This window comes from Polistes dominula, unplaced genomic scaffold (genome assembly GCF_049000335.1).
Source record: "Polistes dominula isolate Pdom_NZ unplaced genomic scaffold, Pdom_raw_medaka contig_77, whole genome shotgun sequence".
NCBI classification, from domain to species: domain Eukaryota; kingdom Metazoa; phylum Arthropoda; class Insecta; order Hymenoptera; family Vespidae; genus Polistes; species Polistes dominula.
The window spans coordinates 4,746,961-4,763,890 of NW_028301152.1; the positions used below are offsets into that span (position 1 = coordinate 4,746,961).

Consider the following 16,930-nt stretch of genomic DNA (forward strand, 5'->3'; position numbering starts at 1 on the left):
AACACCCTTTTGAGATCTTACATTTAAATGTTCTCTTTTCCTACAACGTTATACGTTATCCAGCTCTTTCGAATTCACCAAAGACCTATCTCTTCTTACAGCATTTCTTTCGACAAATATAATACCAGTTGAAGCGTAAACCTTTCTAAAATATTAAAGTAAAATTATACCACGTCGTCTCTCACGTCGCGCATACCTACTTACATTAAATTACATTGATGCATGTATATTATATGATATAATATAGGTACATACGCATAATGCACTTTGCGAATACTCGTGAAAAAAAGGGTTGTAATTTAAAAAATATCGTGGATATAATGCAAAGCACGACGATGTAGTTGCAAGCTTCTAGCCTTCCGGATATTCCTACGGAAATCTAATACAAGCTTGGAGAGCAGAGAGTAGAGAATATATACGATGGTGCTAACGAGGCTCCGAGGATCGAATCAGGACCGAATCTCCGCCGCTGATTGACCAGGGTGGATCATTCGAGCTGTGGAAGGCTAATTAGCTACCCGGATTTCGGTACGTGACCCGACAACGGGATCCCGAGACGTAGCGATTATGGTTACCCTCAGCGCCTTAATTCGACCTCCGAAAGGAAGATAGAAATGAAAGGATAGACGAGGAGAAAGAGAGAGAGAGAGACAGAGAAAACCGTGTCATGAAATTTCGCTTTGAGTTCTTCGATCCGGCTTTCAGGGTTTCACTAAAATACCTTGAATATAATACCTTTTAATATAATCAACGACGATTAAGTTTATTGTGACGAACTCGACTGTTTCGATTGAATAAATTCATTGAGGAAAAGAAAATATGAAAATAAAATTATAGACATTAATGAATGACAAAGTAAACTAATAAAAGCGATTTCAAACGTTACATGCGTGTTAGTAAAAACAAACGACAATAAAAAGAGAAAGAGAAAAAGAACGAGTAAAAAAAAATGGAAAGAAAGAAAATCAATTGGATTCGCTACATCCAGGGTATTACACAATACGATAAACAAAGCTAGCCGACGTAGATTGGAGACCGCCGGTGAAGCGCGAACCAGGCCGAACGCGAAACGCTTAATTAACCCATTTATCATCGTGCGAATGAGACTAGGACGACCACGAAATAAGTCTGCCCAATGAAACCCGATGTACCTACACACGTATGTACGTTTAACGTATTTGCTATCGTAACATACGGTAGAGAGATATACGCGAAATATATTGTGTATACGCGTAAACTTGTATGTATATACAAATATTCGTATATACTCATATATATATGTGTCTACACGTATACCCGCGTAGATTACTATAAATGCATGTATATGTACGCGTGGTTGGTTTCGTACGACACGAACGGAAGTAGCATAATTATACAAGCGCATAGTCCGCACAAACAGCATTGCTTGGTATAACGCTATGCAACTGCTAAGTTTCAGCAATACTATTTGTTTTTAAAAATCGGTCTTCTAGATCATTAGCAGCTTTATTGTAGTTAAAAAATATGATCAAGACATAAACACATAAATACATTTGTATAAAAATTCATCTAAACGACTAAGGACTAAGATCTCCATCCTAAGGGTTGGAGACCCATCGTGCATTCATCGATCATTCATCAAAGTGAGTATATTTTTGTATTGAACAATTTCTCAAAAATTTTAATGGTTTTCTGTAATAGTAATGATATTAATAATATTGTTTTTTATTTCTGTTTCAGATTGCAATTGTGCGCGAAGTAATATGTGCAGTGATTATGGTGGGAATCATCAAATTGCGTGCAAAGCAGTCTTTGAATTAGTCGTAGATTCAGTGATCGGGCGAGTAATAAGTTAAAATCAAACGCGAATTAGAGTCAGTGTTGTTCGTCGTATAATAAAATTTCGGTTTCGCGATAAGAAACTCTTCTATAGTTTCTTATTTTCATTTATACCGCGTTTTTAGATTCACGCAAGATGCATCACCATGGTGCAATAGAGTTGCATCTCATTGGAATGTATTCATTTTTATTTACACTTTATTTGATTTTATTTTATATGATATTGGGTAATATTCTAGATAACTTATCGTTTTGTTCTATTTTATTGTACAGATATAACTATGAATTATCTTCCTTTCAATGATGTTGGATAAATTCTTCGATGGATCTTTGATGGATCTTCGCTGGATTTTTGGTGGATCTTCCATGGACATGATGGTGGATCATACATCGTCAGATGTTTTGGAGCCATCGCAGAACTTCCTAAACCGTGATTTTTTATTTAAGGTTCCTCCAGTGCTCAATCATGCCGAGGATGAAAGATCCTAATCGGCACGAGTTACTGGTTGTAATTATTTCAATAAATTATTGACGAACTATGAGTAATTCTTTTATAGGAGTTACTCATGAAAATTGTATATTTTATTGTATGTTTAATTATTAGTTCAGGATACGTTTTCTTGTCTCATCGGTTAAATTCATTTAATTAATAATGCAATTAACAAATGCACTCTCTTTTTTATTACGTGTTTTGTTCGTGGTCAGTAGTGGTGAAATCGACCATTAATTTACTCGTTTTTGTCCAGAAAAGTATGTAATAAATGTCTTACATGCATTGCTTCGTATATAGCTTATCTAATCGAGATTAATTTCTATATGTCGATATTTCGATATTTTAAATAAATGCTCAAGAAGACAAACACATTCGCGACGGATAGACTTTAGCAGTTAAGTGGCGACTCAAAGCCTAGTTCTTTCATTAGAACAGCCAACTTAATGAAAGGAATCGTCCGAGGTTTTGAAATATATTAATTAAATATATATTAGAAAATGGCTCTCTAGTCATATTTTATATTTTATTATATTTGTTTTTTGCTCATCATTAATTTGTAGTTGTAATTGGAGATGATGGATCATTCCATCTCCTTGGAACACCAAATTCGTGTCTGTATCGTTAAAAAGATGCATATGTGTTTAGTTAATTCGAGTCAAAATATTTAAATTCCATTTGTATCACATTTTGAAGCCTAATTATCGTTTTTTGAATATTAAAGTAATCTCTCATTTCTTTTTTTGTCTTTAAGATTTTTAACTGTGATTGTATTTTATTAAATTTGTAATTTTTTTTCTTTTCTATATAAAACAGTTTAAAAGGATTACTCATAATAATTAAAAGATATTTTTTTTTTAGTAACTTGATATCTTTACTTCTTCTTTTTTTATATATTTTTTTTTATGTAAGTGTAAAATCACGCGTTTAAATTTTAAATTATTGCAATAGTAGATAGAGATTTGATGAAAATGAATAGAGAATTCGATTTAAAAGTGCATCTACGAATTGGACGATTCATATGTTAGGCTACTGTATATCACTTGATTGTATGATTAATATAGTTTTCTTTTTGTTACAGGTGATCTTTGTTGGATTTAACAACAAACCTTTTTTATTCTCCTTTATTTGATATATGTATAAATGCATTTCTGATGGCACATATATAAACACTAAATATAACATTGAATATTTGCACAGGTGTACTAAAGATTTTAAATACGTTTGTTAATAAAATGTTTTATTTATTAAAATATCTGTTTCAGATTTAAGACTTTAATGAATCTACTTTTTTTTATTTTTATAATATTTATTAAAGGCATCTCAAAGGATGTGATTTTATTTTGCTTGTTTCTATGATACGAAAAAAAAAATGTAGGATATTCGAAAAATCATCGGTACAAAACTTGATGAGAAAAGGGGTGAATGAAAAAATTAGGCAACCTAATCTTTCGTCTTGTTGCAACTCCAAAATTATAATAGCTAAAAATCTGTAATAATTCTCAGTTATAGGTACTGTTATAAGAATAAAGTCTGCAGAGTTTCAAATTTTTAGAACAATTACTTTGTAGCTTGAATAAATAATTTATTATTCAATACCCTAAACCACGTCTTATTTAGTAGGAATACTTGCATCGTTGTGCACACACACAGTATAATTTAAAATTTAAATAAAGATTTGAAACTTGTGGTATATCTTCTTTTTTTTCTAATTGTTAGGGGCCTTTGGGAGCATAAAAATTCATAAATACCTAATATATGAAACGATTCTAATATGAACGTTAATTATCTATGGGGCATTGCACGTCAATCGACCACTTTTTCTCTGACCCCTTTCGATTGTGCTGAAACTGTTCCAAATTCACACGGAATGCCCCATATACAAATATGCATATATACTCATATGTATATATGTATGTATGAGTATATGTGCATATATGTATCTACATGTATCCCCACGTAGATTACTATAAATGCACGCATATGTACGCGTGGTTTATTTCGTACGACACGGACGGAAGTAGCATAATTATACAAGCGCGTAGTCTGCGAATTTGAGTAGATACAGGCGATTCGTTTCAATCCAATTGAGTCAGTTAATACCGTAGATTATCATGATGTAGACTCTATACGTAGAAAGAGTAAAAACTTATATAAAGAGAAATATAAACATTTTAATAGATAAAGAAAAACGGAGAAATGAGAATTGATCTAGTATATTATACATTCGCACGATTTTGACATTCAAGTATTCTCTTTCCTGACAATGAGTGAAGTTCGAAGGTAATTAGATGGTTCCTGCTCTATCGTCGATTCGAACTACCAAGCGAGTGTTAGATAAACGGGTACACGTACAGGCATATACATACAAACCGAGTCTTGATAATTAATGCCGTTGCAGTCAAATTGTGTTCGCATTATTCACTGTCCCCCTTCCATTCCTTTTCCCCCACTATTTGGTTTGCTTGTCTCCTGATACTGTCTTCCATTGTCCTCGTATCCACAAAGATTAACTTAATCTTCTTCTCCTTATTCCTAAGATGAAAATAGTAGTACAATGAGAATTTTTGGTAAAAGCTTTCATCAGTTTAAAAAATTTCATCTCATTTTAATATACCTAATTTTAGAGTATTTATATATAAACAAATAGGGGTATTATTTAAATCAATTAAATTCATAGAACTATGCTACTCATTCTCCATAAATTATAATCTTCGATAATTTGATTAAGATAACGATAGCTAAGTTTTAGAAACGATTTCATAGTCGGCTGGTCAAACCAAACGAAAGTGAAGGAGAACGAGCGAGATAGTGAGAGTGTGCATGTATAAAAGAGAAAGAGAAAGAGAAAGAGAAGGAGACAAAGACAGAGAGATAGGACACTCATGTGCGATGACGCGTTCAGTACAGGGTGCACTTTAACCCCGGTCGATTTAACGAAATAATTCGATCGGCCTGACGAGCACTCGTCAGAGTTTGTGATTTTTCCCTTTATTCTGTAGGTGCAATGTTTCGAGTTTAAGCAGAATCCTTCTCGGTGTCGGAATCCGAACAATCAATTGCAAACGGCAATGCATACGGTGTGCTGTATCGAAACGCAACCGCTGAAACACGAACGTATCCTACATTATTACGGATCGACGAGTTTGCACCCTATACGTTCAGCGTAATCAATTCCAATTCCCTAGCCAGTCCAACGTGACGGCAGCGAAATAATTTACGGATAATGAGGACGCTACGTGGTGGCCGAACGACCTACCTACCTGCCTCTGCTGTGCTGAACGTCCTACGATGGACAGACGGGTGATACGCAGTTAATCAACTGGATGGACATGCTGGACGTGATCAGTCTCGCAAGCCCCACTGAAAAATTATCATCTACCGTGTTCAGCCTTAAAAAAAAGAATATCCTTTGATTTTTATTTCACTCACGATCGAGTCATTGTATATATCTGCGAAGAATGCGAATTATCTTATACTATATTCTGCAAAACTTAAGAGAGAGAGAGAGAGAGGAGCAAGATAGGATCTCCAAAACGCTTTTCATGTTTTTAATTTAAAAAACAAAATAAAAAAGATGACGAGAATACTTATTGAGATTAAAATAGTCTAATTGTAAGAAAAATGTTTAATATTAATTTTTTAATACTTCTTTTTACCAAATAATGTTGATATAGAAGTTAAGTATAATAAAATGATATAACTGCATTTTAATATACTTATATTCTAACTAAGTCATAACTAAATAACATTGATGTAACGAATATCTCTCATTATAGTATGAATTAATAAACAACATCAATATTTTGAAACAATCTACATTAGATCGTCAGAAATTAATCGGATATATTTAATTCATATGAGAAACATTTGGTGTAACATAATACAATGACTAAGAGTACCTTCATCTGAGAAGTAACTATACATTTTCAACACCCCTCTAAAGTCACTTTGTATATAAGTATAGCTGTATATATATATTGCGTATAAAGGGTATGCCACGTTGAAGGAAGCAAGAGAATCTTATTAGAAACTCCTACCAGCTTAGTATCGATTCCGCATCAATTTGCATTGTTCAGGACGATCCGAGAGAAACTATTCAGCACTTGGTCGCCACTAGTACTTTGGGAAGGAACGCGCCATCACCTTCCAGCGATGAAGAGAGGCTAAGGTTTCGAAGGTTTGGACTCGAGCTAGGAAGGAAAGTGCTTGTCAATATCATCCATTACCGCCGTGACTCCTTTATTACTATCGTCCTTCCTCCTTGCTTCGTGATGCCGAACGACTTCGTATTGGCGATAACTGCGACGATAGTCTTGGCAAGGATGCTAACTCCTTCGGAGGCTATACTATAAGTCCTTAAAGACATGAACTATGAACTAAATACGTCAAGTCCACCTAATCATCAATAATTATACATATGCCTACATAGGCACAATCGATATTTAAAGATAACAAAAAAATTTTTTTTTTCATTTAAATTCTAATAATCAATTATTTTATATGAAACTAGTTTTATTTTAATATTAGTTTTATAAAAATCAAATGTTTCTTGATTTATTGAAATCAAATATATAATTACTTAATTAATTAATTTTCCAAACAAGAACGTACATAATGAGATTATACCATATATTATTTTGAATATTAAAATAACCTTTGAAAATTTTCAATATATTTCCCAACTTTCTCATATAAATATTAATCTACGTTAAAAGATTAAAGATCATATAACATGCAGATGTGTAACTTTTAAAAGCGATTGAACGCTTTCACGAAAGACCTATAAATGAACGTAAATATACGTAACATTTCGTTTGAACAAAATTAGCGTGGAGGAGCAAATGCCGTGTCGTAAATACGTGGGATCACATATGCAGATTTTAAAGATTATCCAACACCGTTAGTAAAAAATACCAAATCGGTGGGAGTTGCTTTTTTTGCTGGGACGCAATAACGAAGCGAGGACAATATAAGAGTAGACGAGCGACTTGTACAAAGTGAAGAGCATATTTATTGCTGGCCATACCGTTGGTCCACTGGCTTGTGGTGGTGCCCTCAGGGACAACGTTGTCTGCTCCCAGCCAAATAACACATACATAGATATACATACGCGTATATGAACATATATATCAGTAGGTATATACATTTTCGGACACACACACACACACACACACGAGAAACCAGCCTATCTCGCGGAAATGCCATTTTCGAGGCCCGACGTTCCCGGAAAGCAATAATACCGAAAGCAGTTTTAATAAAGGCTCAGCCACGATATATCGTGGCTACGCCCCACACCTGACCGAGCTCCTCTTCTGCCCTCCCTGCTCTACTATCATTCTCCTCCTCCTCCTTCTCCTCCTTTAACTCCCCCTTTTCATTGTATCGTCCATTCTTCCATCCAACAACACTTGCTTCTTTTCTATTCAACGTTTCGTTCACTTTATTCTCTCTCTCTCTTTCTCTCTCTCTCTCTCTGTCTCTTTCTCTGTCTTTTATTCCAACCGCCAACATCATAATGATACAGATCCTTCTTGCGTTGCTTGTTGATTTCCAAATTTTTCAAACGAGTTTCTTTCTCTTCCTTCTTTCTTGCCTCTTACCTTCTTCCTCTTCGCGTTCTTATCGCTCCAAGCATGATGATCGATCGACCTCGCGCGTTTATTATAAGAAAAGAGAAAGAGAAAAAGAGATAGAGCAAGAGAGTTTCTTGAGAATTTATTTGAAAGCATCCACTCGATCTCCCAACGTACGATCTAAATTCGCGCATGAAAGATTGAATGTGTATGGGCGTTTAGTCGAAGTAATTCAATCACGAGGTTGGTAGGTTGGTAGATGGTATCCTATCGATAAACGAAGCAAGATAACGTAAAAGGTAGGTACTATCATATTCGGGATGTAGTCAGACACAACTCTCGTAGAAAATAGCTATCTCATACACATAGTAGAAACAACGCGTTGCACCTTTGCTGTTGGGTCATCACTTTCTCCGTGACTTCGATCCTGTGCCTTAATTTCCTGTTTGCCTGTGCATTTTGTACGAATGACTTGGTCGCTCTACGGCGCGTGCATCATCTCCTAGGAACAGCGACGTTGTTGAAGGTACGAACTACCATCGAAACTACACTAGAGAAAGAGAGAGAGAGAGAACGTAGAACTCGCTCTCCTACGCCTTGAGCGTACCAACATCGAATCTAAATTGGAATCTGCTCACCGGCTTCGATGCTACACTTCGACTCACTCCGAGAGTCCTACACTATATACGTATAAAGCGTACGACACACCTAATACCAATCCAGAAGATAAAGAGAGAGAGGGAGAGAGAGAGGAGAGTGTCATGACTACACATCGAGAATAATATCAAAGCTCGATCGTTCTCATTCGTCGTCGAGTACGACGATTCGTATCGTTATCGGACGGCAAAGCTATCGGAATTCGTAGCTGGTAGTACCCTCGAAAGTCGGTGTCGCTTCTCAGTGAATTTAGCAATTCGATCCTAAACTCGTAGAACTTTTACGAGGGCGAGAGGAAGAACGAACGCGTGAAACGCCTTGATATTTCTACCAAACCGAAGAACGAAAAGGGAATTGAGCAGAGGGAATTCGACTGATTTATTGAGGTACCGATCTGTAGAGAACGTGGCGGCTCCAGAAAACATCAACTTTTCGATACTCCCCAACCGATATACCGTATTACATACCTATCCACCAACGTTGACATTTTTCGCGGGTTATAACCACGACGTGATCGCGCGCGAGAAAGGTTTTATTTTGCCACATCTAAGCGAGGAAGAATGAAAAGGAGAGAAAGAGGAAGAGAGAGAGAGAGAGAGAGAGAGAGAGAGAAAGAGAAAAGCGAACGGCAACTTTCGAATATTGATCTATGCTCGGCGAATCGCTTTTCTCCGTGACGAACTGAGCGTATTCAAAAAGGTTGATATAGGTAGACGTGGATGATATTATCAAATAGAGGTGCTAAGCTCTCCCTTTAACCAGAGATCAAAGCAGGAGATTAAAAAAGTTGCGATAAATATTAAATGCAGGTGGTACGATGTTAAGTAGTATAAGTTAGTGATACATATCCAGATGCAATGTAACTGATGCGATAACTTGCTATCGTGTAACTTTTATAAATACCATGAAAAAAAAAATAATGAAACGATTTTAATTCGCTCTGCATATCGTACCGCGCACCTGTATACATTTTAAATATCAGTCATTGGTGTCGTACCGATAATAAAAAGATCGAAACTACCGATAAGCGTGTCGTCTACCGATACCAATCCTATCGAGGATCGTAACCGGAGAAATTTCGCCGGCGATAAAATGCATTACAAAATGGAGAAAAATGTAATATGAATGTAAGCGACGTGGAAGGAGTGAACGGGCAAAGCGTAAATAGGAAAATATATATCGAACGACGAGCTGGTTGCAACGTAGACAAAAAAACTAATCTACCCGCTGGGATAGGTAGGCAGGAAAAGAGAGAATGGAAGAGAAAAAAAAAAACAGAAAAAAAGTAAAAGAGAAAGGGAGAAAAGAGAGAGAGAGAGAGAGAGAGAAATAGAGAGAAAGGGACGAGAGAAAAAGAGAAAAGGGAGAGGAATACAATCGTGCCGCTCACGCAGCGGAAAAAGTATTGTCGCCGCTACGGAAAGTTTCGTGGTATACCTACCTATAGTATGTAGGGAAAAACGTCGTAGAGAAATAGCAACGGCCCGGTCTCGTCATTCTTGAATACCTACGCGTTTTATAAAATGCAGGCGTATTTACGTATTTTTAGGCGCACCTGCGACACACCCGGCCCTCTATTATACAAGCGACAGCTTTATAATATACATTACCAAGAAAAAAGACACCCACCCTTCTAATTTCTCCTGCTTTCATGAGCGCAGGCTTTTTCTTATTTTCTTTTAAAGTATGATAAGACGATAACATCAAAATTAACTAGATTCCTAGAGATTTTAATGTTATTTTATCGATAAGGCAAATGGCTGTTCTTTACGTCCTCTTCTCGATCCGCTATTTGACTCCTCTCTCTCTCTCTCTCTTTCTCTCTTTCTCTCCATTCTTCTATGCTTTTTCCTCTTCTCCTTCTCCCGATTTCTTCGCGGTAGATCGACCAAATCTTTTTCAATCTCTTTTGAATCCTTTACCGGTAGAATGAGATTGGAGTTGGAAGAGAGAGAGTGAGAGAGAGAAAGAGATAAAAGGGATGAGAAAAGAAGGGAAGGATGAAGTAAATCTTGCAAAGGAGCGAGATGAGCGAGAAAGGTGCAGGATGGAAAAGTAGAAAACGAGTAGAGGCAGCGAAGCTGGTTTAGTATCTTCTGCTGCTGCTGTTGCTGCTGCTACTACTGCTTACATTGTATTGGAGAAAGCCCTTACTTTTTTTCTTTTTTTATCTCTTCGTTTATTTTTCTTTTTCTTCTTCTTCTTCTTCGGATTATCGACAATCCTTTCTACGTAAATCCTTAAACGCATCATAATGATACTCGCTTGGTAGTTATCGAGTCAAAAGTTCGATTTCCTTTTATTTTTTTTTTTCATTCTAATCGATCCTCCTTGTCGCAAACCGATCCGTCAGCATCACAAAATCATCAGCAAAAGGAATCGAAAGAGGTCGCGCTACGAGGTCGATTCGTAGCAAGACGATTTATTCGCGATCGGAGGTGAGTGCGAGAAAGCGATAAGTGCTCTTCAGTGTTGAATCTACGAGGAAGCTTCGATTCGTCCTTCCTATATACATAAGCTGTCAGGAGACTACGATGTAAGTGGTGGGGTTAGGGGTGGATTGGTTTAAGAAGGATAGAAATTTTCGCTAGTACTCGTTGAAATATTCGCCGAACGTGTGACATACAGCATCTCCAACTTTCTCTCTATCTTATGCTATCTTTTTCTCGCGTGTAGGTACTCTCTCTCTCTCTCTCTCTCTCTCTCTCTCTCTTTCTTTCTCTTTCAAGCGAACGAACGAGAATTCGATACATTTCGAGATACATTTTCGAAAATACTTTCACGCTTGGTTAACTTGGAGCTCTGACGCTATCGGCCCGAAGGAAGTCGTACCATTATATCATCGGTTATTGGTTCACTAAGCCTCTGGAGGCTTACAAAAAATTTATCGATTCGCATCGGCCGATTTACGAACGCCAAGGAGAAATGCCACTATTGCTTTCCGGCGTGCGTCACAAATATTCGCCAACTTTTTACGGATGGAAATAAATTTTCCTAAAATTATCTTAGAAATCATCAAAATAAAATAAATTAAAAATAAACTGTTACGAAAATATATCTCTCCTCGCTTTTTTTATTATAATATTTATATAGCTTATATGCCAATCGATAAAAAATGTTCATGCGTATATATAAGTCTTGAACAAAATATCAATACTCACGCTTATACTTCATGCACGACTCAAACCTTTCGCGGGAGAACACGAAAAGAACTTTACAACGTGAGACGTTTTTCTTGTTGAAAATAACAAGACTTGCCTCGTTTTGTAGTCAAAAGTATAAAGATGGAAAAGTATGAAGAAAATCTCCGATAGTTTCCGTACACTATCGACAACGACTACGACAACGACAACGGCTACGACAATGAAGAAAAGTAGAAGAGTTGGGGTGCCTGATTGTAAAGTCGAGCAAAGTTTTCCCAAAATCGAAAACCGAAGCAAGATACAACGCGATACACTTGTGGAAATATACGAATATGATATAACTATACTAATACACACATATTACATACGTATATATATATATATATTTATACATACACATAACCATACAAATATCCACGTATAGGCGACGATAGAAGAGAGAAGAGTAGTAGAGCAATGGCGTCCTACGTACGAGTTAGCCAAACTCCCATTCGATTCGAGCGACAAACTTTGCAAGCAGTTTGATCGCCGGAGTTACAGATTCACCGTAGAACTCCGAACTCCAAAGCGGGAATCTATTATCGGAGTAGCGTTTACACGTACACGTTCGTTTACGCGCCGTAGCAGGGTTAGCTATCGCGTTATAGTAGAAAACGAGAAGGTACTTGTTCTCTCTCTCTCTCTTTCTCCTTCTCTCTCTCTCACACTCTCTTCTCCTCCTTTCTCTCACCCTCTTCTCTCTCACTCTATCTTCTTTACGATCCACGCTTTCAGATTACCGAGTTTTAACGATACGTCGCGTAGCAGGGATCGAGATTAAGGTGAAAATCCAATTTTCCGCTAAATTGTATGCCATTATGAATAGGGAAACAGTACGTCGAGCTTTGTTGCGTAATGGACGTAACCGGTTAGTAAGTTAAAGTGAAAGTAAGAGAGAAAGAGAAAAAGAGGAATAATAGAAGAGAGAAATAAGGGGAGAGGGATAGAAGGGGAGTAGAAACATGCACGCACGTTAACGTAACTCTGACCTTATATAGCATATAACAAAATTAATATCGCCTATCCGCGAACGGAAAGAAACAAGATCAGCACACGCGATATTTGCCTTTCTTAAAAGCCATTATGTTTTTAAGCGAGACCCACGAGTTCAACGCTTTATCGTCGATAAAAATGAGTAATAGTAATGAGCACGAGCGTGACCAACTTTATCGCGAGTCTTATCATAAAGAGTAACTGCGTTATGGTTTTTGATTCTCTATCTTTCGCGAAAAGATCAATCTTATTAAACATACCTGACTCTACTAACATACTATATATATATATATATATATATATATATATATATATATACAGAGATCGAAGGAAAAATCTTTGAGAAAATAACCACGAAAGGTCTCTCCTAAAAAAATGTAATTCGTAGCTGCCTATACAATCGAGATAATTAATCGACTCGACCGAAATTTTTCAACAATGAAGAAGAAAAAAATAGATCAAGAGAAAGAGAGAGAGAAGGGTAAGGAAAAGGAAAAGGGGTGCAGGGGTGCTTCGGTTCGGGCACGATTCTCGTAATTTTACTTGAATCCCAGGATAAACGGGGCAAAGCTTGAACGGTAGATGCGGGCTTCCTGGCAGATTCACGACGTAAATACATTTGTCTCTCTCTCGTACTAAGTGGCTCGCTGTCTCCGCGTTGCCGAATAAATGCCAGTGAAATAAAACTTCCTAGCTACACACAAACGCAATTACCAGACGTATCCTTTGCCCGAAGTTGAATGCCTGCTGTCGTAACAGGCCGAAAGAAACATTGCCATTCCTTTGCTAGAACACATACGATACTTGTCACCGTTCACCGTTGTCCTTGGCAATCTTTAAAAACTGGTTACTCGGTGTTCAATTTTTCACCAATAGGTACATTGAAACTGTATGCTTCTTCTTGCATCATTAATCTCTTGTTTTTTTATATCAAATTTAATAGGATATTACGTTTCAATTATGCTATAGTTCAGATGAGATTTATACTCTAAAGAAAAATGAGAGAGAGAATAAAAATATCAATTGGATAAATTACATATTACACAAAATAAAGGAAGAATTTTCAAATTTGGTACAAATCTAACGTAACCTATTTGATTCTATGCAATGATAAGTTCAATTTAGTTGACTATAAAAAAATAAATTCTGCATAGAGTAACGTCACAAAGGATCTTTGACGATACTTTCTCTTTCGTTTGGTCTCTCTAAAATCACATCGACGATCTGTCCTTTCGCCACTTTCGATCGTCGTGAGAAAAAGAGAATTTTAGTTCAAAGGATATCTCTATAAAGAGAAAGAGAAAGAGAGAGCGAGAGAAGGAAATGGAGAATAAAAAAAAAAGGAAACATTATACGTGGCTACTTTATATCTCGCCAAGCCACTTTAACCATATTTCCGGCCCTTTAAATTCCACGGATAATGAAAAAATACCAGAGAGTGGGTGGTTGAAGGAAAACGGAGAAAATGGAATATGCGATAGAAAAAGATAGAAAGAGAAAATACAGAACAGAAAGTCGCAAGAGAGTACCGAGAGGCTAATATTTCGAGATTAGTTGAACGAAGGATGCAACGAACGTTCGGAGAGCATCGAATGAACGAACGAAGGCAATAACCAATATCGCTCTGACCAACCTGCCCGCTAGCGAATATACGCCTCCGATATCCCAATAGCCTTGATGACCCGATATATATGGCGCAAGCATGTAATTAAAACTGACGCTTTCCTATCTCCAAGCCCTAGATTGAACCATTTCCTTTACTATCAATACAAGTTTCTTCATCTTTCGATTTTAAGAAAAGACCATACAATGCAAACGGTTCGTAATATTCGATGATATGTAAGTTTCATAAGCAGTTGAATAATGAATTTGATAAATTATAGTATTCTTTCAGTTGTTACTTGTATAAGTGTTTCTATTGATTCTTTGAATTTTTATTGTAACAATAAAATATTTATAAAAATTCAAATTTAACAAATATCTATTTTTAAATACAAATTAACTACAAAAAGAGAATTTTCAAAAACTACAGATATGCTCCTGTATTTCTGGCAAAAATTGATAATCGTCAAAAAAGCATTTTATCGGTTTCCAAAGAGGGATTATAGAAAAAAATGTATACTACGTTTGGAATGAATATTAAATTAAACAGAAAAAATCTTAATATATTGATATGTAACTTCAAAGTTACACGAGACTATAAAAGATTATCAAATTTATTAGTATGTTTTACAATCGTTTCTAAAAATTTTAATAATAATTAGATTTATTCGTTTCTCTTTTTTTCAACGATTTATCCAATTATACTAATATCCTGGACAGTTTTATATAAATCAATATATCTATTAAATGCCTTGTTATAATTTTTTTGAAACAAAGAGACACAATGTATATCGGTATTTAAAATATTTTAATCGAAAAACAAGCATTTGATCGTGCATAAAAATGAAAAGTCCAAAACAAAAAGCTTTAAAGTTTATAAGCATCCACGAGCGAGAGATCGTTGCGTGTATCGTACGGGCAAACGCCGGATACACGAGTTGTCCATAGTACGTAATGTCGGCACGTAAACAAGAGAGTTAACGCGGTAATGAAAGTGCGATAGTGATTGAACGTCGTGCGAACGGTCGACTGCTAAAATACGATCAGCTATAAATTTTCTCTCTAAATTCCATAAATATGCAAATGTCATGAGAAATGGTGAGCAAAAGGATTCCTTTTCCGAAGTCTCGAAACTGTGACAATCGAAAGCAAGTATGGAAGATTTCTCTCTCTTTCTTTCTCTATTTCTATTTCTCCATTCTCTCTTTTCTCTACAAAATTTTCATAGAAACGTCAACGTGATAATAAAAAAAAAAGAAAAAAGAACATCATAAAATCAGTTTTGTCGGCCGTGGTTACTGTACCATGGAATATACGAAGAAATTTGATTTTCCGTGAAACTCCTGCCACAAGAAATAAGAACAAAAAATGTATATTCGTGAAAGCCGAAAAGATAATCCTATCGCAATAGGAGGATTTTTTATAATCTGTAGAGTTGGTCATCAGCAGCGTACGACAATGATGTCGTAGATCGTGTGGCTGTATTGTTAGGCGGTAAACGTACGTTTAATAGAAGCTCTGTTGTGTCGGTTTCCTGGCATCGACGTTGGTTCGCGACGCGTGACTCTTCGGCTCGAAACGGGTTGCACAATGCTGCACACATCGAGGTCCTATTTTTCGTGTACACGTAAAATCCATTTGGTCGTTCGACATACTAGCTTGTCACTCGGTGCAATCGCATTCTCCAACCTCTAACCAATCCCCTCTTCTCTATCTGATTCCCTCTCTCTTCCTCTCTCTCTCTCCTCTCTCTCTCTCCTCTTCGTTGCACCGACTACGGTCAGCTTTATTGTTGGTGCCGCTAGAATTCCGGCTTTCGCATCGAAACGAAGTGCAATTATTTTCGCCCACCATTGCGAGCTTTTTAATTGTCGACGTGTGCATCTCTACCGTGCCACAGAGAAATTGTATTAACCGTTACCCTCCTTCTATTTTTTTTTTCTTTCTCTCCCTCCCTCTTTCTCTCTCTCTCTCTCTCTCTCTCTCTCTCTCTCTGTTATAATTGCAAGATAATATTTTTCGTATATTCGTAACATCAAAACTTTTCTGACAGTTTTTAAATCAATTCTATCATGAAAGCTTTTACTATCAGCAAACGCAAAATAATAGAAACAAATCAATCGTGCCTTAAGACACGATCGGTACCTTCTCAATAATGCGTTGTTTGTCCCTCCGTCATGACTTGATCCTTGGAAACTGATCTTAAGGCATTAGAAGAGACGTGCTACCAGTCTTAGACCAGTTACGCTCGTTTATAGCCAAACAGATCCCCTGTAGAACGTACAGCGATTCCTTTTATCACGATCCCCCTCGTTTATTTTCACGTAACGCGTTTTCCCGGCTTATTTCCAGACTCTCTTTCTCTGCTTTTCTATCTCTTCCCTGGAAGAAAGAGAAGTAACTCTCTGTATTCTAGGCGCATCGCGTAATACTACGGCATTACTGTGGATGTCTGAGCTTGCTAACCGGTAAATATGAGTTTTCACTTGGTGTACATGCACCCGCAGAGTTGCCATGGACTGCCTCTATGTCCTCTAAACAGCCTCCATTTTTACCTCGTTAATTACGATTAAACTCGTCTCTGGAGGCACGTCTCTGAAGGAGGACGACGG

The 16,930-nt window shown here is 36.7% G+C and overlaps 1 long non-coding RNA gene across 1 annotated transcript; it reads right to left on the bottom strand.

The window, feature by feature from the left end:
• Positions 1 to 3,681: 3,681 nt before the first annotated feature.
• LOC149030672 (uncharacterized) lies at positions 3,682 to 16,916 on the bottom strand. The gene is made up of 4 exons (XR_016178468.1): positions 16,785 to 16,916; positions 16,464 to 16,700; positions 5,572 to 5,700; positions 3,682 to 4,843 (listed from the first exon to the last, which is right to left on the bottom strand). It is a non-coding gene; the product is annotated as an uncharacterized LOC149030672 (long non-coding RNA).
• Between the last annotated feature and the right edge of the window lie 14 nt (positions 16,917 to 16,930).